The sequence below is a fragment of the Moschus berezovskii genome, chromosome 25, assembly GCF_049115385.1.
Source record: "Moschus berezovskii isolate FMDL1 chromosome 25, NW_MosBer_1.0, whole genome shotgun sequence".
Classification (NCBI taxonomy): Eukaryota; Metazoa; Chordata; class Mammalia; order Artiodactyla; family Moschidae; genus Moschus; species Moschus berezovskii.
In genome coordinates this window covers 29,178,924-29,203,693 of record NC_142484.1, presented here as the reverse complement: position 1 = coordinate 29,203,693, position 24,770 = coordinate 29,178,924, and the positions used below count along the sequence as shown (strand labels likewise).

Genomic DNA, 24,770 nt, shown 5'->3' with positions numbered 1-24,770 from the left:
TGAAGAACAAGTTCCCAGGTGCCGGCCAGTGGCCAATCTTTCAAGCAGGTCTTTCCAAGAACAATTGTCTCACAACTGACATAACTCTTTTTATCTGCTTTTGCCAATCTGAAAATTTAATCAGTCAGGCAAGGTGATTACTATGTAAGAGTTGCACATGTGTTCATGTACATGCATAGTATATATAACATGTATTTTTATGTGTGTGTGTGTGTGTATAGAAAGAAAGAAAGAGAAGTTGCTCAGTCATGTCTGACTGTTTGTGATCCATGGACTGTAGCTGACCAGGCGCCTCCATCCATTGGATTTTCCAGACAAGAATACCAGAGTGGGTTGCCATTTCCTTCTCCTATATATATGTATATCATCAGTACATTATTACAATAAAGACAAAAAATAAGATAATAGTATAACATATGCTAAAAGCAAATGCTGGGGTTAGTGGTACTCTTCTGAATAAGAAAAGATCTGAAAAAACATCTTGTAAAGAGTTATTTGAGTAGAAACTGGAATGACCATGAGGGGTCAGAATAAACATTGAGAGTCATAGACGTAGAAAACAAACTTGAGGTTTTGAGGGGGTAGGGAGAACACGGGGAGGGGGTGATGGACAAATTGGGAGATCAACAAATATATACTACTATATATAAAATACATAACAAATAAAGACCTCCTAGCAGCAGCATCATATAGCACAGGGAACTCTACTCAATACTCTGAAGTGAAGTGAAGCTCAGTCGTGTCGGACTCTTTGTGACCCCATGAACTATACAGTCCATGGAATTTTCTAGGCCAGAATACTGGAGTGGGTAGCCTTTCCCTTCGCCAGGGGATCTTCCCAACCCAGGGATCGAACCCAGGTCTCCCATATTGCAGGCGGATGCTTTACCAGCTGAGCCAGAAGGGAAGCCCAAAGTGAGGGCCTGCCCTCTCTGAGGTGTGAACTCAGGACCTTCAGATTATAAGACTGACGCACTGCCAGCTGTGCTAAGAGGGCAGACACTCAATACTCTATTATAACCTATATGGGAAAAGGATCTAAAAAGAGTGAATATATGAATATGTATAACTGATTCACTTTGCTGTATAGAAGAAACTAACATTGGAAATCAATTATACTTTAATAAAAATTTTTTTTAAAAGAAAACATTGAGAATAAAAATAATTGAGGAAGGGAGAAAAGTAAAAGCAAGGGTCCTGGGGCAGATGTTTGCTAGCAAATTAAAGAAACAGAAGGCCAGTGTGATATGAGCAGGGTAAGCCATGAGTAGAAAGGAATGAAATAAGGCCAAGAAATGTTGACAGAATGGAGAGCCTCCCAGGTCAGGGTAAAAATATTTTATGTTAAAATATGTTTTTAATCAAATTTCCATTTCAATGAGAATGGAAGCTACTGGAACACTTAAGGAGAGGAATGTCATGACCTGATTTAGGTTTTAAAGAACTGTTATGGGAACTGTGCAGAGAATAATTTATAGGGGTGGGGTGGAAGCAGAGAGATAATATAGGAAACTACCAGAGTAGTTTGAGAAGTAGAAAGTTTATTTATTTATTTTTTTATTGAAGGATAATTGCTTTACAGAATTTTGTTGTTTAATTTTAAGAGGTTTTTAAGTTTTATTAAGTCCAACCATTCCAAGGAGAATTCAGTAAAAGAAAAATTCCATTCACATAAATCTATTTACATGTGCTCTTTTAAAAAAAGAAAAAGGAAGGAGAGGATTAAAGAGTTCATACGAGGCTTTAAAGCTTGAGGTAGTATTAAAATATTGAAAAGAAAAGGTAATGTTTCAGTTTCCTGCATAAGAAAATCACAATTCAAAATGCGTAAATGTGAGTTGAATTCTTTCTACCATAAAATATGAATTGTGGTTGTTTTGATTAATGCTATATCAATGTTTTAAATATCTCAGGTATTACTGCTTTGAGATCTTTGGAAGAATTTTAAAACTAGGGAAGCAAAGTGATGATCTGAAATGCATACGTTTGTACCCTTTGTATAAGAAACATTAAATTGAAATTACAATTTCAACATACTACATAGGCACTTAATTAAAAACAGGAAAACTTTCTCATTGCAATTTATCAATATTATTTATTAACATAAGGAAAATATCTAAAAAATAATTTCAAAAAGAACAAATTTCCATTTTGCAATATAAATAAACAAAATTACATAGACTGTATAGGACTTAGTGATTTACAACAAGGACAGAAAAAATTATGTAAATAAATATTATGTGACAAAGCAAATAAACAATCACTTGATACCACACTTCTAGGGTTTTAACAATATTTATGACTCAGGAATCTTACCAACTATAAGCATAATTAAAAGCAGCAATATTCTTTTAGATGTGAGAAAATTACAGTGGCTGTCCTCTACATTCACACCAGTATTTGCTGAACATGTTCAGTGTATGAAAGTTTGTGTATATTCAGAGGATTTTACACATATGTACATATGATCATTTTTAATATATGAACGTGTGCAAGAACACATGCAAACTGTTAAATACTTTGTGTATATGCTAATAACTAACATTTAAAGAAGGCTTATTACAATCCAGGTATTTTGTTTTTATTATATGATATTAAAATGGATGTCTACTATAATTATCATATAGGCATTCTTATTACTTTCAATATTAAAATGATAAAAACAAGGCATATAATGGATAAAAAATATTCCTATGATTACTCAGTTTTTTAATAGTTGAATTGGGAATCCCCAAGAAGTTCAAATCCAAAGCCTTTTTTTTTTTTAACAATTATGCAGTACCACTTCTAATATATACATATGCCCTCTACATGTTTGAATATTTCCATGTAGAGAAGTATCTATTAGATGACTGAGACTGTTGGTGGCTTAGACGGTAAAGAACTGCCTGCAATGCAGGAGACCTGGGTTTGATCCCTGAGATGGGAAGATCTCCCTGGAGAAGGGAATGGCAACCCACTCCTGTATTCTTGCCTGGAGAATTACATGGACAGAGGCTACAATCCATGGGATCCCAAAGAGTCAGACTCGACTGAGCGACCAATACTTTCAGCAATAGATAAGGAGATTGGATAAATTCTGAGCAGTTTATTACAAGACAGCAAATAGAAAACCATGCTTAGGAAGGTCTCTGCAGCCCTCTAATAAAAGCCACCACCACATACCTCAAACTCCGGACAAAGACAGAATAGATCAACCTTATGAGGCGAGTACTGTAAACTTCCACTATTTAAGCACATCTTAGAAAAAAACTGGAGATGTCAGATAGTAAGAGGGAGAGAAATAAATGACTTGGTTTCCTACTTGTAATCTGGAGATTCTCTGTGACAATTAAACAATATACACTAGGTCTTGGATAAAAGCAAAGAAACTTTTGGTGGGTGACACCAGGGAAGAATTAGCATTTTGTTCTTCAAGTTATTGGTATACATTTGACCAGCATTGACTGAAATTTCAAATATAATACACAGAGAACAAAATTTAATGTATTGCTTGTTTTAAACAAAAAGTAAACACTGTTTTTACTCATAAACACTGTTTTCAAAACTACATTGAAATTTTTAAAGTTTTAAAAAAATAGTCCATGCTCAGAAATACCCAGTGCTAGTACCAATTATAAGAACATCCCACCTATTGTTATTGGGGCCAAATATCTCATTAGCTAAGTTATGATTTCTCTAATAATGCACATTCTTTTTCTAGAATAGGCATATTGTGTATCATGTGACATATTTGCTTCCTTCATTTACAACCAATTTAAAAATACCTTGGATATAACAAGATAATACATAAAATTCCTTTAGGGTTCTATGTATATGCAGCCCTATTGGAATTAATCCACTCTTTGGGTACCCCATAAATGACTTTAGTCTGGGTCTAACTGTAGCTCAATGAGCACACATGAAGATGGACATAAACCAAGCCTGTGGATGAGGCGGGTATTGATGTCTACATCAAACTGCAGCTTTGGTAACAGTGAAAAGCCAGCACTACTATCTTGGGTCCCTGACTTCACACAAGAATAGTATCTAATACTTTTAGTATTTTAATATGTTGAGGTTTTAGAGTTCTTGTGTATAGAATCCTATTAACAGTTAAAAAATAAAATCACAGCAAGCAACCCAAAACATACTCAACACAGACTCTTTCATTTTGCTGGATATCATTAGACATAGACACATGCATGGATATGAGTTACCGCACATGACAGGGATCAACATATATAGGCACATACATGTGCTCAATGTATATGCTAACAAACATGAATGTACCCAAATGCAAGAAACCACAAACAAATATAGAAACACATAGCTATGAAAATGCCCACAATGGGACTATACACAGTAATACGTGCTCATGGAAGGAGGCATCATATATTTATGTAAATACAAACACAAGTGGGATTGATGATTTTCAGCTAATAGACGAGATCTCAAAGAATTAAACAAATGCATTCTAGAAGGGCATGAAATTTATTAAGGAACTCAAACACCAAAAACCCTTGGAATGTTTACTCTCCTGATGAAGTGGTAATGAAAGAAGAAATGACAGGCTGTGGATATAATACCGTGAGGTCAGAAGACATGTGCTAAGTGCCCATCAAAAAGATGTTCTGCCTCTCAAGAGGAAACGAGGGTTCTGATTTCCCTAAACTGCAATCAATTCTTCAATCCCTTACTTTGTGTATTCAGATTAATCTGAAAACACAAATGAACCTCTCAATTTACTAGCAGGAGGTTAAATTTTGAGAAAATTCATTTTTCAAGGAGTCTAGAGTTCATCATATTCATGATCACCTAATTTGCTTTCCTGGACACGCATAGTTATTCTCACTTAAGTAAGGGAAAGGAACAAAAGTACAGTCTGCACTACCAGAGCAGAAATTTAAAATAAAAACTTCTTTTAAACTGACTCAATTTTTCAAACACTCCCTGGCTTTAACATAACCATGTACATAGTTCAATGGATGGATCCAAATCCAGTAAATAAATTTTATTTAAACTCATAAAAGCAAGTATCCTTATCCACATAAATTTCAGGAAATAAGAGTATATCTTACAAGTGTGCTGATGCATTAATCACCCCTTCATTTACCAACATCTCCCCTACACTTCTGTCACTCTCAAAATAGCATGCCCTATGGCTCCTAAATAAGAATCTTCATTGTTTGACTTATCCGGGAATAGAACCACTTGACAATATGGAAACTGGGCAACATGGATGTACTCGTTTACAGATTCAGGTAACTGTTTCAATAAAGGACACAGGTAGGAGCTCTGGGGAGTTTCTGCTCAAACATCCTTGTAGTGCTTGGATCATTATTGAAATAACCTAAGGGGAGATGAGCTGAAATTCACAGGATGGATGTTTATCATCTTAGACGTGGTACTCTCATAAGGAGGGGTAAGAGTAGAGCTCGGACAGAGGCAGAACTCCTGGCTTCAGTTTTGTTCTATCCTTTAAACTTGAACAGGACCAAGCTGCTAAACATGTTACTAGGATAATGCAGATGAAACATTCTTCTAATAGTCATATTTTACATGATAATAGTATTAAAGACCAGTTAGAATGAGGAAAAAAATGAACACATGTTATAGCTCTTTCTTCTTTGTCTTGGTAGAGACACTACACTGAAATCTAGAGATCTCATTGTGTAACCAGGAGCACACTTTACCGTTCCTGTGTCGTGGAGAGTGGGCCTTGCTTGGGATATGTGCACTGCATTACCTGTTCTTCTCAAGACGCTACTGTGTCTAACTAAGTGACATAGAGCAGGATGATGTAGCCAAGGGAATTAAGCAGTTAGTTTTGATCTATGGTAGATGAAGGGGAAAACACATGCCCACAGAATTTTCATTTGTTTTGATGCTGTCATGGTACATAGAAACCACTCCAGCCATAGAAAATTGGTCTTCTGATATGCACACATACTCTAGGGATATGGTAGAGAGAGTGAGAGAGAGAAAGTCAGAGACAGGCTGTCATGTTTAATGGAATAAATCAAGTTTTAAAAGCAACTAACCCAACCAACCTTAGAAGTTTTAGCTTGCACAGACTAAGAAGCAAAGAAGTTTGTCTCAAATGATGCTTTCATTCTCTACCCACCACATTTCCAAAATGATTTATATTTGAATTCCAGAATATTACTTTCAAATAGTTTAAAGTAGTATCTGAAAAATTATAAAATTTCATTTTGGAGGTTTTGGAAATCTACATAGAATGTTAGTTAAGCTTTAACTCAAATCCCTTTTCCTCAGTGAAATGAGACAACTCAGACAAGTTCTGAGCTCTTAGTGCTAAAATCTTAATGTTTGTCCTGTTAGTAGTTACCACTGTTTCTAATTAGGTGTTTAATTGCATGTTATGCTGTTTAATGGCCATCTCTTCCACAAGAATGTACACTGTGTAAAGACAGAGCTCTTTTTTTTTTTTGCAGAAACAGTAGGAGATATTGATTAAACACATGAAGTTCAGCAACGTATTACCAGGTCAAAGTCCCAGTTCATCCTCTTACTGCAAGTGTAATGATGGACAATTTCTGCAACATCTTTGTAATTGTTTCCTCCTCTATAAGGAATAATATTGTATTGACGTCCCAGGATGCTATAAGGAATTCACAGGTAACACATCTCTTGAAATCCCAGTTATGAAAAAGACATGTTAGAGTATGCTGCAGTGTGGTTCCTTCATTAATTTAAGCATAGATAATTACAATGATAAAATTCTTTGATCAATCACTGCTCATTAAATCTGAAAATTAAAGAAAATGACTGATGACTGGATATCAATAAAAACCTTGTCTAATACCCTTGATCTTATTGATAAAAACATCTTTGTCTGTTTCTGAGTGTGTGAGCTTCTCAGACTTAATGAAAACTTAGTGAGATAGTGTTCATGAAATGTTCAATGTTTCTCAGGGAGAAAGGAAGAGATAAGTCCCAAATAATTATAACTTGCAAGTATCATGTTTTAACTATCTTATCAGCCTTGTAGTTATTGTAGAAACGGACTTTCACTTTACAGGAATACAAAGTGGAAGTGAATCCTTGATGGAATTCTCTGTACTTTGCTCACATTATAAATAGCATTCACCCTGCCTTGGCAGAAGAAGAACCACAGAAGATAAACCAGATGACTGCAAATGCTGAAATCAAAGAGAATTGCCCCTTTTCCTATATTACAGTTAAAAAAAAAAAAAAAAACAGCCTTGTCATAGTATGACTAGAACTTGGCTTGAGAAGTTACCCCAGGAACAGCATGTCACCTATGGAAACAGTTTTATTTGCAAATAATGTCAACAGGGTTTGAATGGAAACCTCAGCTGCACTAGTAGGTCAAAGTAGCGGAAAAATGAACTGTCCGTGGCCCTAAAGCCCAACACATTGGCCAGACCCATAGAATGTACAAGGCCAAGAGTGAACATACCACTCTGGTGGGGGGTGTTGATAAGGGTGCAGGCTATGCACGTGAGGCCAGGAGGTGCTTGGGAAATCGCCACATCTTACTTTCAATTTTGCTGTGCACATTAAACTGCTCTAAATATTTTTAGTAAAAAAATAGTAATAGAAGGAAACCTTCTCAACTTTATAAAGAACACACACACACAGAACTCTTACAGGTAACATCATATTTAAAAGTGAATGCTTTCTCCCTAAGATTAGGGGTGAGTGTGTGTGTTAGTCATTTGGTTGTGTCTGACTCTTTGTGACTCCATGGACTGTAGCCCTCCAGGCTCCTCTGTCCATGGGATTTTTCAGGCAAGAATACTGAACTGTCAGTGTCCCTAAAGCCTAATACACTGACAAGACCCATAGAATGTACAATGCCAAGAGTGAACGTACCAGTCTGGTGGGGGATGTTGATAAGGATGGGTTGCCATTCCCTTCTCGAAGAGATCTTCCTGAGCCAAAGACTGAACCCAGCTCTCCTACATGGCAGGCAGATACCTTACCCTCTGAGCCACCAGAGAAGCCCAAGATTAGGGATATGCAAGAGCAAACTCATCGGTGCTGTGAACAGAACGTTGCAAGTTCTAGCCAGCACAGTAAGTCAAGACAATGAAATAAAATTGTTACAGTTTGAAACAGTACAGTCCCTAATTGCAGTCAGCATGAGTTTCTATGTAGAAAACTCAAACTTAAAACATTTAAAAATGAATCAAATGAGTTTGTCTGCAAGATAAAATGTACATATGTCTCATATAAATTGTATTTAGAGTTCAGAGTAGTACTAAATGTGTGGCCACTAACATTAAAAAATATAATACCATTTATATAGTCCCAAATGAAGTAACTAGTTATCAGTCCAACAACAGATTTAAAGGACTCGTATAGTGAAAACTACATATATGGAGGAACAAGATGGTGGAGGGGTAGGTAGACATGGAGTACATCTTTCTCCATGGATACATCAGGAATACACCTTCAGACACAGAAGTGCTTGCAGAACACAAGCTGAGAACAGATAGGAGTACCTGACCAGTGGAAAAGAATATATAGAACCACGCAAAACTCGGTAGGACAAGGAACTAGGGGGAAAAATAGGAGTGTTAGTAGGACTGGACCTGCCCTCCGTGGGTGGGGGAACTAAAGCAGGGGTCTGATCCCCACATCAGGGCAATTGTCTGAGCCAGAGGAGAAACACTGAAGCCTGACAGTGAAACAGCTGACCTGCGGCAGCCTAAATGGAATGAGAATCAGATAGTCCTTGCCACAGTCATACATATCCTGGACAGGGATGCAGGTCCCCTGGAAGGTGAAGCAGCTGGGAGCTGGAGTTTAGGGACTGTGGAGCAATCCCAGGGTGAGGACTGCTATTGACTGTGGAGAGATGGATTGAGGGGGTGTGAGGGAGGAGACTGTGGTGGGAAATGCCTGTGGAGGAAAGCTGGGCAGCCATGGAAGCAAGGTGATACTGCTGAGTCACATGTAGGGGGTGGAGCCTTCACCGTAGCCTCTGTCCCCTACACGCCAGCATTGGCAGCTGAACAATAGATAGGCTGGCCCATCAGATGCCTGACACACTGAACTACAGAGCAGGACGCCATAGGGTGCTCCTTTAAGTGAGTGATGTCCTGAACCACAGAGTAGAACCCCATCCAGGGGGGCCCCTCTATGTGCCTAAAGCACTGAGAGACAGAGAAGAACCCCAGGCAAGGGAGCCCTCTAAGTGCCTGAATGGGAAGAGCTATGGAGAAAGACTGACCAAAGAAGCCTTCTGATTGCCAGCTACAAGAGGCTCAAAAAAGACACTTATAGGGGGTGTCACATGTAGGGGGTGCCATAACTCCTGTGGTAGAGGCAGTCTGTATCCCTGCACACTTGATGCCGCCAAAGTCCCTGCAAGTCCCCAACGTGGAAAAGGAAATGGTCAATCAAATCCAAGAGGCACAAAGAGTCCCACACAGGAGAAACCCAAGGAGAAACACACTAAGACATATACTAATCAAACTCACAAAGACTAAGCACAAAGAAGAATATTAAAAACAGCAAGGCAAATATCAATAACCTCAGATATGCAGATGACACTACCCTTATGGCAGAAAGTGAAGAGGAACTCAAAAGCCTCTTGATGAAAGTGAAAGAGGAGAGTGAAAAGGTTGGCTTGAAGCTCAACATTCAGAAAACAAAGATCATGGCATCTGGTCCCATCACTTCATGGGAAATAGATGGAAAAACAGTGGAAACAGTGTCAGACTTTATTTTTTTGGGCTCCAAAATCACTGCAGATGCTGATTGCAGCCATGAAATTAAAAGACGCTTGCTCCTTGGAAGGAAAGTTATGACCAACCTTGATAGTATATTAAAAAGCAGAGACATTACTTTGCCGACCAAGGTCCGTCTAGTCAAGGCAATGGTTTTTCCCGTGGTCATGTATGGATGTGAGAGTTGGACTGTGAAGAAAGCTGATCGCCGAAGAATCGATGCTTTTGAACTGTGGTGTTGGAGAAGACTCTTGAGAGTCCCTTATACTGCAAGGAGATCCAACCAGTCCATTCTAAAGGAGATCAATCCTGGATGTTCATTGGAGGGACTGATGCTAAAGCTGAAACTCCAATACTTTGGCCACCTCATGAGACGAGCTGACTCACTGGAAAAGACTCTGATGCTGGGAAAGGTTGGGGGTGGGAGGAGAAGGGGACGACGGAGAATGAGATGGCTGGATGGCATCACCGACTCTGTGGACATGAGTTTGAGTGTACTCCGGGAGTTGGTGATGGACAGGGAGGCCTGGCGTGCTGTGATTCATGGGGTCGCGGAGAGTCGGACACGACTGAGCGACTGAACTGAACTGAACTGAACTGAACTGAAGGCAAAACCAACCAATATAATATTGTAAAATAAAAAAAATAATAATAATAAAAAATAAATAAAAAAATAAAATCAACCCCAAACAATTAAGAAAATAATAATTATATATCAATAATTACTTTAAATGTAAATGGATTAAATGCTCCAACTAAAAGACACAGACTGGCTGAATGAATACAAAAACAAGACCCATATATATATGCTGTCTAGAAGAAACCCACTTCAGACCTCAAGACACATATAGACTGAAAGTGAGAGGATGGAAAAATATATTCCATGTAAATGGGAAGCAAAAGAAAGCTGGAGTAGCAATCCTCATATCAGAAAATATATACTTTAAAATAAAGAAGATTACAAGAGATAAGGAAGGACACTACATAATGATCAAGGAATCAATTAAAGAGGAAGACATAACAATTGTAAATATCTATGCACCCAGCACAGGAGCACCTCAACACATAAGACAAACACTAATAGACATAAAAGGAGAAATTAACAGCAACACAATAATAGGAGACTTTTAATACCCCACTCACACCAATGGACAGATCATCAAAACAGAAAATTAATAAGGAAACATAAGTCTTAAATGATACATTAGATGAGGTGGATCTCATCAACATCTTCAGGATATTCCACCCAAATGCAGCAGAATACACCTTCTTCTCAAGTGCACATGGGACATTCTCCAGGATAGACCACATCTTGGGTCACAAATAAAACCTCAGTAGATTTAAGAAAATTGAAATAATATCCAACATCTTCTCCAACCACAACACTATGAGACTAGATATTGATTACAAGAAAAAAGCTAAGAAACACAAACACATGCAGATTAAACAACATGTTTCTAAATAACCAACAGGTTACTGAAGAAATCAAAACGGAAACAAAAAATTTTCTAGAAACAAAGGATAATGAAAACACAACAACTCAAAACCTAAGAGATGCAACAAAAGCAGTTCTAAGAGGGAATTTTATAGCAATACAATCCTACTTAGAGAAACAAGAAAAACATCGAATATACAACCTAACTTTACACCTAAAACAACTGAAAGAAGACCAAAAAACCCCAAAATTAGTAGAAGGAAAGAAATCATAATGATCCAAGCAGAAATAAATGCAAAAGAAATGAAAAAAGCATTAGTAAAAATTAACAAAAGTAAAAACTGGTTTTTTGAGAAGATAAGCAAAATTGACAAACCTTTAGCCAGACTCATCAAGAAAAAAGAGAAGAATCAAATCAACAAAATTAGAAATGAAAAAGGAGAGTTTACAATAGATAATGCAGAAATACAAAGGATTATAAAAGACTGTTCTGAATACCTGTATGGCAATAAAATTGATAACCTGGAAGAAATGGACAGATTCTTAGAAAAGTTCAATCTTCCAAGACTGAACCAGGAAGAAATAGAAATTATGAACAACCCAATTACAAGCACTGAAATTGAAGCTGTGATCAAAAATCTCCCAAAAAACAAAAGACTGGGACCAGATGGCTTCATAGGAGAATTCCATTGAACATTTAGAGAAGAGCTAATGCCTATCCTTCTAAAATTCTTTCAGAAAATTACAGAGGAAGGAACACTCCCAAACTCACTCTATGAGGCCACATCACCCTAATACCAAAACAAGACAAAGACGACACAGAAAACAAAAACTACAGACTTGTTGGGAGAGGAAAGAGCATAAGCAATAGTGAAGGGATTGGTTGAAATGGGAATAAAGAGATGGCTAAAGCAGGACAATCCATAAATCAATTTACAGGCTAAGAAGAAGCCTTTATACTGTAACTAATAGCTATTCCATTTCATTGAATTGTAAATATCACTTCAGAAATGTGCCTAACTGCACATGAATTTTCACAGTTCTTTCTCTATGCTGGGATTACATATAGCCCCAAACAGGAATCTGTAGAGATAATTACATAATTTATTGCTCAAAAACCCAGTCACTGGAAATTATTCAGGCTCACTGAAGGGTTTCAGGCACTCTTCACATGTTTAGACTTTTCTCCCCTTCTATCATGAGCAGATTCAGTCTGGAAATGGCATGGACTTGTCAAGGCAGCTCTCTTTTCCCCATTAACAAGACGAAACTTGACTAAATTTGTCAGAGTTGGAGTTCACCGAATACTCAAATTATTTGAGTTATAGTTTCAGGGTTCAGTTACTGAACTCATTTTAAGTTCTGTTTTATAACTGCATGAATAAAAATACAAAATTCCTTCTCCAAGTAAGATCTCTTTCTTTTCATGTGTTGTTCTTTAGTCACTAAGTCACGTCTGACTCTCTTGTAAACCCATGGTCTGTAGCCCACCAGACTCCTCTGCCCATGGGATTTCCAAGCCAAGAAAACTGGAGTGAGTTGCCAATTCCCTCTCCAGGGGATCTTCCCAACCCAGGGATTGGATCTGGGTCTCCTACATTGGCAAGTGGATTCTTCAGCACTGAGCTACCAGGGAAGCCCAAATATGTATACATGAAGCTTCATTTATTCTCCAACCTATGTTTTCCTCCAATTTTCTCTCCTGCCAACTTTTGTACAACAACAAAGGACTAGGAAAAGGGATGTATCATGTACTCTTAACATTTTAATGTTCATTTATCACAAGACAGGAGACAGTCTGTTTTATAAGTTTTCCCGTTAAACCCTCTGAACAAAAAACAGGGAGAAAGAAAAATAACCAAAAAAGCAATTTATAATTCAGTTGAATTTGTGCCTACAGATTTGCCATCACATTACTCTAAAATGAAAGCTTTCTCTTAAAGGTCGAATATTAATGTTGTTGGTAGTTATAGAAGGCTGTCCTTCAGTGGGCAAGGCTGTGAACAATTTTATGAGACTAAATACCCTGAGCTACTGCATCTGTTCTCTGGCTCTGGATAGATGAGACCAAGTTCACTGGCATAAAGTCACTTTAATTATGATGTCACTCATCTCTCAGTCCTGTGGGTGTGTCAGCAAGCCCTACCCTGTAAGCATCACGCTCTGTTCTCTGGAGTTTCTTGCTGCGGTTGTTGCTTAGTCACTCAGTCGTATCTGGCTTTGTGATGCCATGGCTGTAGCCCACCAGGCTCCTCTGTCCACAGGATTTCCCAGGCAAGAATCCTGGAGTGGGTTGCCAGGCCCTCCTCCAGGGGATTTTCCTGACCCAGGGATCAAATCCGAGTCTCCTGCACTGGCAGGTGGTTCTTTACCACCGAGTCACCATCAGGAAAGCCTGGAGTTCTCTTTAGCTGCCTCCAAACTGGATGACCTTCAATCATGCTACAGGTTTTGGGGGCAGCTTCACAAATGTAGCTTGAATCTTCTAGAGAGTTCTAATGGTTTGAGGATGGGTTGAGATTGGGGAAGATTAGATATAAATGTGCTGTCCGCCAGTGTTTATTTTAGATTCTGCTTCTCCTCTTACTTTTGAAAGTCTTAGGTTAACTCCCAGCATCTCGCTCCCAAACTGTTACATTAAATCCTCTTTTTTGCGCTGCATATTTCTTTAATCTATCCATAGTCAGCCTGAAAAGACATTTTTCTAAATCAGAGATTTTATCGGATTATGTAATACACAAAATTAAATCAAAACAAGACAAACAGTACTAACTTTTTGACCAAAATTATGACCTCCCATTTCGCTGTAGGATAACATGATTTCATAATTCAATTTGTCTACATTTAGAATTTTTTATCCAAGAACACGATTGCTCAGTCCCCATAACTAAGGTGCACTAAATGCAATCAACTCAGTTTGTTCTTCTCCTATGATATACCCTGAAGGTTCACATTTTCCAAAACTTTGCTCAGCTCTCTCTAATGTGGTCCCATGGCTAATGACTATCTTTTAATGATCAGTTTAAAAGACAAATCCCCAAGGCTAATAAATTCTTTGGAGTTAAAAGGTTCTAAGCATCCTTTCTATCCTGCTATTTCCTCTGCTTCTCTACCATGGAATATAATCACATGACTTCAAATTAACTAAGTCTAAATTTGTCTCCTCCTTAAACATTCTTGTGTGTACAATACCAAGGAATGCAATATATATATATATGTATCTAGATCCAGTGGGTAATTGATTAAATTGATGGAGGAACTACTTTCTAATTAAAGGAAACAAGAAATGAAAGTGGTGAGCTTAAGAATTAAATGAGAATACAGTGAAAAAATAGGCACAGGTCTTCAAAATACTTATCTTGATTAGTTAAAAATTCAGCCTGATTAAAAATTCTGCCTTTAGAAATTAGGTAATAAAATACACTGTTTCATCAGAAAATTATGCACAAATTCAGCTGCTTCAATATGCAGTTTGCCCATTTAATTACACAGAAGACCGAGGGAGGAACACAGCTGGATCTGTAAATTATGAAATGGGATGAACCACAAATTCATCTTTATTAAAATGATTAAGCATCATCTCACTTACATACAAATCTCCACTAATACTATCCAATAATCTGTTTATTTCTATGCTTTCTGACAATAATCTGCCATCTGCCAAAATGTGATAATCTAGCAGCAAAGTCATGCAAGATAACACCAAATCTACGTAGGTAAGGCAATCCCTCTAATTTCTTACCTCTTTGCATGAAAAATAGCACACAATTCGTGAAGGGAGGAGTGTTATACTGGCATGTTTCCAAATAATCAGTAGTTAAAAATCTGCCTGCAATGCAGGAGACATGGGTTCAATCCCTGGGTTGGGAAGATCCCTTGGAGGAGGGCATGGAAACCCAATCCAGTATTCTTGACTGGACAGTTACATGGATATAGGAGCCTGGCAGGCTACAGTCCATGGTGTTGAAAAGAGTAGGACATGACTGAGTGATTAACCCACAAGGAGAGAACAGGTTTTGATCTGATGTGTCCCAACTGTGTCTAGTACTAGTTGTAATGAGTAAGTTAAATAACATACTAAACATACCAATCTAGCAATACTTATGGATTCCTAAAAGTTTGTATTTTCTCAGTTCAGTTCAGTCACTCAGTCATGTCCAGCTCTTCACGACCCCATGGACCGCAGCATGCCAGGCTTCCCTGTCCATCACTAACTCCCAGAGTTTACTCAGACTCATGTCTATTGAGTCGGTGATGCCATTCAACCATCTCATCCTCTGTCATCCCCTTTTCCTCCTGCCTTCAATCTTTCCCAGCATCAGGGTTTCTTCAAATGAGTCAGTTCTTTGCATCAGGTGACCAAGTATTGGGGTTTCACCTTCAGCATTGTATTGTCTAGGATAGTGAAATTAAGCACCAATAACAAACATTGAGATTAGTAACTACAAAATTTGACATTAAAACAAACTAAAAAATAAAAATCCAGCTACCATCTTTTACATCTGAATACTGAAAACACTAGAAATATCCAATATCAAAATAACTTAGCAAGCTTTAGATTAAGAAAGAAACAAGAAAATGATTCATGGAAAAGTCAATGTTTTTTCTCCTTATTTTCTCATTCCTTCAGGTTCTTTTTATATTTTTGGACTGTAGAAAACATTATCACAAACTATTCCTTGTTATGGATTGGGGTATTGGGGAAATACAGACAATCTCTACTGGTTTCTTTCCTCTTTGTAAAAAAGAGTATAGTGATACTTATTCTTAAAATGTTGACAAGGGATCAAAGATACTAGGTGCAGCACATATTTGGGGAATGCATAGAAGGTACAAAACAAATGTGAGTTAATTCCTGGTCTATTTCTGAAAGTAATAATATAGTTGAAAAAGAGTTTGCATATCCCAGATTCAAATTTCTTTACGACTTATTGGCTGAACTTGTGAAATTATCTTTATCTGACAGATATTCTGAGTCTTTTTCTGTAAAGCAGATAAAATAATGTTTATTTTAAAGGGTTGCTGAAAGACTACAGTGAGTACAATATATGAAGGCTTCTCATAACATAGATTGCCCAAAGTAGGTAAGCTTAAGTTTAGCTTGTTCCCTTCCTGCTCTTTTCTCAGCCTTCCTTTCTTTCAAGCAAAATGTCTATATGTTATCAATAAGTGCATGGGTTCCATGAGGGTGCAAGGAGCAATATTTATATTAATTTTGCTATTTTTAGTGTCATCAAATTGGGTAAAAGTAACTCTCAGATCATCAGACTAGACCTCTGATCTACCATTTGGAAATTTTAAAACTATTTTATATGCATATCTTTGGTTTCAATGCAAATATCCCATCTGGAAATTTATTTTTGTTTAATCAAATATGTATTAAAAAGGATATGTGCCAAGGATCCCTATAACTGAGGCTAGCAGCTTATTTGCTTGAAATGGCTTAAACAGGGCATGGCATTTCTCATTTTTCTTACAGTGATTTATTTTCTGGAATTAAAAAGAAGTGAATGTAAATAAAGTCAATAGAGGGATTTAGCCTCTGCAATGAGTCACTGACAAGTCTTGGTTGAATTTGAACCTATGCTTCCTGTTGTATTATTTTGGTTCTATATTGCAAGACAGGCTCATTAAATTGAGTCTCTGAAGACTTTGCTCCTGTAAAACCCTTAGAGAACATAGCAAATCAAAAGCAAATGCAAAATTGGCAAACAAAAGCTATAGCAAATGGAACTAACTATGACAGAACGAAATCCAAATCCCCTACCGATTAAGAGATAGACGAGGACAGACGCTGAAATTAAGCATTTATTTTCCTAAGACAGTACAAATGGGAAAAATTGCAATTATGTTCTAAGATATTTGGAAACTTGTGTGTTGGAAGAATTTATCTGTGATGTTACCATCATTTGTTGCATTTATTACAAGGGACACTTTTGTACTGGTTAGCTATTGAGAAATCCTCAGACACTGGAATAAAAGAGAAAAAAAAGAAAACTAAGAAATTACAGAAGGGAAGTAAGATTCTGAATCAAAGCAATAAATATGAGGCCAGTTGATGGCACCAATAACAAACTAGGAAGGAGTACATGGGGTCTTAATACCAATCCTCTATTGACTAATCAAGTGACTCTAGGCAATCTACACTCTATTTTCTCAAGTTTGTATGCAATTTATTATACTTGAGATATACATTCCCTCTGGCTTTAAATATATGTAATTTTATTTGATAAATATTAAACATTTGCTATGAAAATATTTTGATAGGTACTAGAAGGGGGTGCAATGATCTATATAGTTCTTGTTCTCCAATTTCTTTCAACCTAAACCAAAAAGAGACTATTTAGAGATAATTAAATTACAATTAAACTTGCATTTATGAAAATAGGATAAGACCTATTTTCACAAAATCAACTGTACTCTTTGAATACAATGTAAGATGCCATGAAAGGAGAGCTCTGACATGTGGGAAAAGGAAGACAAATAGAGACCTCAGGATTGAGGGGAAAAGTAGTGGCAGGCAGGGTATCCTATGACACCCCCCAAAAATAAGACACCCATTTCACTAACATAGTCATTAACATGCTAACCTTACCTCTTTGGCCCTGAGCACTAAATAAACTAGGTATCCCTTTTTCTTTATACTTACCCAATAAGTATACTTCAGTTCAGTCGCTCAGTCATGTCCGACTCTCCGCGACCCCATGAATCACAGCACACCAGGCCTCCCTGTCCATCACCAACTCCTGGAGTTCACACAAACTCATGTCCATCGAGTCGGTGATGCCAACCAGCCATCTCATTCTCTGTTGTCCCCTTCTCCTCCCGCCCCCAATCCCTCCCGGCATCAGAGTCTTTTCCAGTGAGTCAACTCGTTGCATGAGGTGGCCAAAGTATTGGAGTTTCAGCTTCAGCATCAGTCCTTCCAGTGAACACCCAGGACTGATCTCCTTTAGGATGGACTGGTTGGGTCTCCTTGCAGTCCATACTTATTCACTTAGTTATGGAATACTAATAGATACACTGCTATTCCCTTTTCCCTCCTCTGTTTTTTTTCCTCCTTCTGTATGTTTTTGTTCTTTACCTACTCTACCTCTAAACTGCTGCTGCTGCTACTGCTACGGAGAAGGCAATGGCAAGCCACTCCAGTACTATTGCCTAGAAAATCCCATGGATGGAGGAGCCTGGTAGGCTACAGTCCATGGGGTCGCTACGAGTCAGACAGGACTGAGCGACTTCACTTTCACTTTTCACTTTCACACATTGGAGAAGGAAATGGCAACCCTCTCCAGTGTTCTTGCCTGGAGAATCCCAGGGACGGGGGAGCCTGGTGGGCTTCCGTCTATGGGGTCACACAGAGTCGGACACGACTGAAGTGACTTAGCTAGGAAAACAATTAAGCCAATCAAGCTTCAAATCAAACTTTGGAGTTGGTCTTTAAGTTAACACACAGGTCAGAAGACTGAAATAGATGCAGATGGTGAATCCTTGAGGAGAAATGGGTAGTCCTTGTCTTCAGAGAGATGATATCTGATTTCACTTATATAAATGATTCCAACACCAAGCAAATTAAATACTGTAAAAAAGGAACAAGCAGAGTTGTGTGTTGAATGACAAGATTGAGAGCAAATCTCTCTGGGATCATAAGAAAAGGCATCTTGGAAGGATATTATTTGAGATAGACTTTGAACGATAGGAAGAAATTTGACAGATTATGGCAGCAATGAGACAGCATAAATAAAATGTAAGTGAAGACAGGGAGGTCGGGGTTTACAATCAGAATCAAGAAACAGTATGTCAAACAATGTGGCTACTAACAGAGGAATAGGTCCTAGAGGGAAGATAATACTTGAGAGGAAGGAGATTCCAGTATTTGCCCAAGACTGTGTTTGCTGCTGCTGCTGCTGCTAAGTCACTTCAGTCGTGTCCGACTCTGTGTGACCCCATAGACGGAAGCCCACCAGTCTCCCCCGTCCCTGGGATTCTCCAGGCAAGAACACTGGAGTGGGTTGCCATTTCCTTCTCCAATGTGTGAAAGTGGAAAGTGAAAAATGAAAGTGAAGTCGCTCAGTCGTGTCCGACCCTTAGCGACCCCACGGACTGAAGCCCACCAGGCTGCTCCATCCATGGGATTTTCTAGGCAATAGTACTGGAGTGGCTTGCCATTGCCTTCTCCGAAGAGTGTGTTTACTATTAAATATTTCATTGGAATCCCATAAACCCTGAAGGGACTTGACCATGCGCACCTGCGCAGGCACACACACGCACACCATCATTAGGTTCCTGCCAAGATGATGCAGTTTCAGTTAATGAGAAGCAGGCGAATGGAAAAGATGTCGCCGGGGCAAATCCAGTTAAAGGGCTACTTAAGATCCTGCGGAGATATCCAAGGTCTGAACTAAGGTATTAAAAGTGGTCATGTGACAAAAGGATAACTCTCTTAAAAAAAAAAAAAAAAGTTTGGAACCTTCATAGTTTGGGAAATTCAGCGGAAATAGAGATGAAAGGAAAGAGTATTCAGTTTAAATACAAGGAGTTTAAAGCATTTACAACTCCCACAAAAGATTGAAGCAGTAAAAAGCCAGAGCATGAGAAAGCCTCGAAGAAGCATTTATTCTAACTAGTGTTTATTTCGCATTCAATACACCCCTCCCCACCCCATGGCTGAAAACCTCTCTGTAGGATATAAAACTATTGAGAACTGAAGAGGCAGAAGCAAACAATAACACAAAAATAAATCTCTTCTGACCTTCATGACAAAACCTTAGCTACAAATAGGCTAAGTTAGAGAACGGAAGTAAATCGTATCAACAGGCAACAGAGCAATTTTAGCATGCTTTATTTTTGTTGAAATAATTTCAAATTGATTAAGTAGCCCAACTTAAAGTTGTATTTATTTTATGCTAGTATAATTACTGAATCAAAAGAAATTAGAAATAAAATTTATCTATTTTAGCATTATTTTTTATTTCTCCAGGTTCTCAAATTCCTTGCTCATATCTTTATGTGGGCATATTTTACAGTTAAAATTACAGTGCCTGTACTTTTTATATTCTATTTTTCATGCATATAAATTATATATGGTTTTCATGTTGCATTGTGGGTAAACATTTATATTTTACGTTTCTGCGCAATACTTTATTGATTAAATTTGTCAAAAAATGTAGAATTATTCAGTGGCTGAAGTGTTAGGCTCCTTTTAGATTTTGATGATCAGAGTTGATAGCGTCAGTCTGTGTGCCTCTATTCTAAATCATGTCAATTGATCCCAGGAATTTTCCTATCTTTCAGGCTAGGCTGTTAACTCCTGCTGAGAAGACATCTTGCATTATTTCCCACAGCATCTGTTGAAACTTGCATCTATTAAACCCCCCAAGTACATGTTTGTATAATGTGCTTTTTCCTTTTCATCATTTATTAGCATAGGGAGAAGAGACAGAAGCATGGAATGGGTAGCAGAATAAGGTCAAAATGTGGCAATTTACTAAAATGTGGCAATTTAATTTATTACACAAGTATGAGTCCAAAAACATTTAATTGCCAGCAACTATGTGACAACATTATGGTTCAGTTCAGTTCAGTTCAGTTTAGTCGCTCAGTCGTGTCCGACTCTCCGCGACTTGAAATTTAAAAAGTGGTCCTCAAAGAACATACAAACGAATTAATATTTCTTTTTATTTCTCTTCTTCCTTCCTAACAGTCACTGATACCTTTCAAGAGATTTATTGCATTCTCATGAGATAAACAGGGTGGAGCTAAGCAAATACACAGGCTCCCATGAATATATGGCATAATATATGCCCTACTTAATTTGGGAGGAGGTATATCAAGACAAGTTAATTGGACACTCCCTATCTGGAATTTGAATATTGAACAAAGTATAGAACATCTACAAAGGGTTGAGTACCTTCATTCCAGTAAGAGGCATTGCCCTGATTCTCCAGCTACAAGACTTTTTTGTTTCTTTTCCTTTCCTTGCCTTCCAGGTTTCTGGAACAGCCTTTGTTCCAGTCCATTCCCAAGCTTGTCTCTCCTGTCCTTTCCTTGACACTGTAAAATCCTGATAGTTGGTCAATAAACTCGTTTGGTTTAACTTGTTCAGGATAATTAGGTTTGCTGGGAACCAAAGAGGTCTATTGACCTCAAGCAAAAGAGCTGCTCAGTGGTACAAGTTTACATCTGATACCAAATGCAGCTCAGAGAGGAGTCATAACCTCACCAAGCTGGATGGTCCATTTCAGAATATTTGCTAATATATACATGAAACACATTTAATTGTTTTCATTAGCTTGTTTATTCATTGTATTTTCTTCTGAAAACTTTGTGCATTAAGGAAATCGACCTAGCTTTTAACAGAGTGGGAGAAGAATAAATACGCCCAGAATATAAGCTGACATGGAGAATTAAGTGGAACCAGAAGTCATAGAAACTTCCAGAGCCTATTGAGCAACTCTGAATTAAATGGAACCAAAATTCACAGAACCTTCCAGAGACCCCTGAGCAAACTCTGATTTAATGGAAACAGAACTCACCAGGTGGCTCCGGACTGACAGCACCTTCGGAAATCCACCATGCACCTTTCCCCTGTTAGGTTTGGTCCTCATGAGTGGTCACCATTCCTGTACTGGGCTCCCTTCACCCATCCTCACAGCCTGGCTGCTCTGACCCCTCCCACAACACGGAGGTTGCAGATGCCAAACTGTTTTGTGTTGCTGCCTGTCCTGGTAGGGAGGGTAGACACAACTCCTCCTCCTCCTCCTGGACCATCCATCCACAGGTCTGCCCACTAATATCACCTGGGTCTTGTTAAAGTGCGGCATTTTAGGCCTTTGGGGATGGATTGTTAGTGACTCTGCATTTGACAAGGTTTTTCAGTTATCTGTAGCTACATATCAGAGAAGGCAATGGCAAGCCACTCCAGTGCTCTTGCCTGGAGAATCGCATGGACGTGGGAGCCTGATGGGCTGCAGTCCATGGGGTCGCTACTAGTCAGACACGACTGAGCGACTTCACTTTCACTTTTCACTTTCACACATTGGAGAAGGAAATGGCAACCCACTCCAGTGTTCTTGCCTGGAGAATCCCAGGGACAGCGGAGCCTGGTTGGCTGCCGTCTATGGGGTCGCACAGAGTCGGACACGACTGAGGTGACTTGGTGGCGGCGGCGGCAGGTAGCTAAATATATTCAGGAAATCAGTCTTGAATATTCACTGGAAGGACTGATGCTGAAGCTGAAGCTGCAATACTTTAGCCACCCAATGCAAAGAGCTGACTTGTTAGAAAAGACCCTGATGCTAGGAAAGATTGAAGACAGGAGGAGAAGGGGACGGGGTTGGATATTACCAACTCAATGGACATGAGTTTGAGCAAGCTCTGGGAGTTGATGATGGACAGGGAACCCTGGTGTGCTTCAGTCCGTGGGGTTGCAAAGAGTTGGACATGACTGAGTGACTGAACGGAGCTGATATACATTTTAAGTTACTCCTTTCTTAAATTCTATTTCCAATATTTTTTCAAATTGGTAGGTGTAATTCAACATTTTTTTAATGTAGAATTATGGTACTATGGGTTTGAGTGAACTCCGGGAGTTGGTGATGGACAGGGAGGCCTGGCGTGCTGTGATTCATGGGGTCGCGAAGAGTCGGACACGACTGAGCGACTGAACTGAAATGAACTGAGGGTACTATGGACATGACTGAGAGACTGAACAACAAATAGCTACATAACAAATCACTCGAAATCATAGATACAACTAAAAACAGTAAACATTTATGATCTCACACTGTTTCTGAGGGTCATGGAACAGCTTTGCCGGATGGCTCCACCTTCAGTTCAGTTTAGTCGCTCAGTCGTGTCTGACTCTTCGTGACCCCATGAATCACAGCACGCCAGGCCTCCCTGTCCATCACCAACTCCCGGAGTTCACTCAAACTCATGTCCACAGAGTCGGTGATGCCATCCAGCCATCTCATTCTCTGTTGTCCCCTTCTCCTCCCGCCCCCAACCTTTCCCAGCATCAGAGTCTTTTCCAGTGAATCATCTCGTCGCATGAGGTGGCCAAAGTATTGGAGTTTCAGCTTTAGCATCAGTCCTTCCAATGAACACCCAAGATTGATCACCTCTAGAATGGACTGGTTGGATCTCCTTGCAGTCCAAGAGACTCTCAAGAGTCTTCTCCAACACCACAGTTCAAAAGCAGCGATCAGCCTTCTTCATAGTCCAACTCTCACATCCATACATGACCACGGGAAAAACCATAGCCTTGACTAGAGGGACCTTGGTTGGCAAAGTAATGTCTCTGCTTTTCAATAAACTATCCAGGTTGGTCATAACTTTCCCCCCAAGGAGTAAGTGTCTTTTAATTTCATGGCTGCAGTCAGCATCTGCAGTGATTTTGGAGCCCAAAAAAATAAAATCTGACACTGTCTCCACTGTTTTTCCATCTATTTCCCATGAAGTGATGGGACCAGATGCCATGATCTTTGTTTTCTGAATGTTGAGCTTCAAGCCAACCTTTTCACTCTCCTCTTTCACTTTCATGTCCTTCCTAAAGGCTGTAGTAAGATCTGAGCAAAGCTTGCCTCAACACTTAACCTAGTATGGCCAGAGGTGACAGCTCCTTACTGTGGGGCCTCTCCTCCCCATGGGACAACTTGGGTGCCCTTACAATGTGGCAGCTGGGGCCCCACAGTGAGCGGTCCTTGAAAGCCATCAGGAAGTCCCAGCACCTCTAAGGTCACTGGTGCTGTTTCACAGGTTGGCCTCATTCAGGCTGGGTGGGAGGACCAGGGCCGTGACTGCCAATTGGCAGGTTTATCGGACCAACATCAGTCTGCCGACCATTACATACCCATTATGGTTGAGGAAGCACTAACTTCTCCCAGTGCTCCCACCACCAGTGCATGGGGGCTGGGAAGGTTTTTGAGATTCATTGGTGTTGGTGGCACAGGGCCTTCTTCAGGGCAACAGACTGTTTAAACTGGCCTGTCCTGGAAAAGCCTAGCTTGTCCCCTGCAGATGGCCATTGAAAAAATGCACTACAACTCACTGACAAGAGGGGCTATTTGAAGGAGGGTGTGTGTGGGCTGGTGGGTGAGTGCCACTTTCTTCACAAGGAGTTGAAACACCTTACTCTCCCACCAGCATCTCCATTCCCCCACATCCTGTCAGCACTTGGTTTTGTCCAATTTCTATTTTTTAACCCCTTTGGTGGATGTGAAAAGACTCTCAGAGTTTTCATGTACATTTCCAAGATTACTAATAAAACTTATTAGCCATTTAGATTTCCTTTGCGTGAAATGCCCATTTTTTCTTCTACACTATTTTTTGACCACAGTCATCCTTCATATATTTTGGATATTAATCCTTTGAAGGTACATGTGCTACAAAAAAAAAAAAAAATTCTAATAATGGGTAAAACTACCAGATGCCGGGGGAGATGTAAATGGCTGTTTAACTCTCCCCCTATGAGTATTCAAGCCCTAAATGGTGATTCAGTTCAGTTCAGTTCAGTCGCTCAGTAGTGTCCTACTCTTTGGGCTCAATCAGTAGCCATAGCCTTGGAGGAGACTTTCCTTTATGAAGAATTAGTAATGGAATAAGGTTCTACTTCTACTGTATAAACAAGGACA

The 24,770-nt window shown here is 39.0% G+C and overlaps 1 non-coding gene across 1 annotated transcript; it reads right to left on the bottom strand.

Moving 5' to 3' along the window:
* Positions 1-924: 924 nt before the first annotated feature.
* TRNAI-UAU (transfer RNA isoleucine (anticodon UAU)) lies at positions 925-997 on the bottom strand. The gene has a single exon. It is a non-coding gene; the product is annotated as a tRNA-Ile (tRNA).
* Between the last annotated feature and the right edge of the window lie 23,773 nt (positions 998-24,770).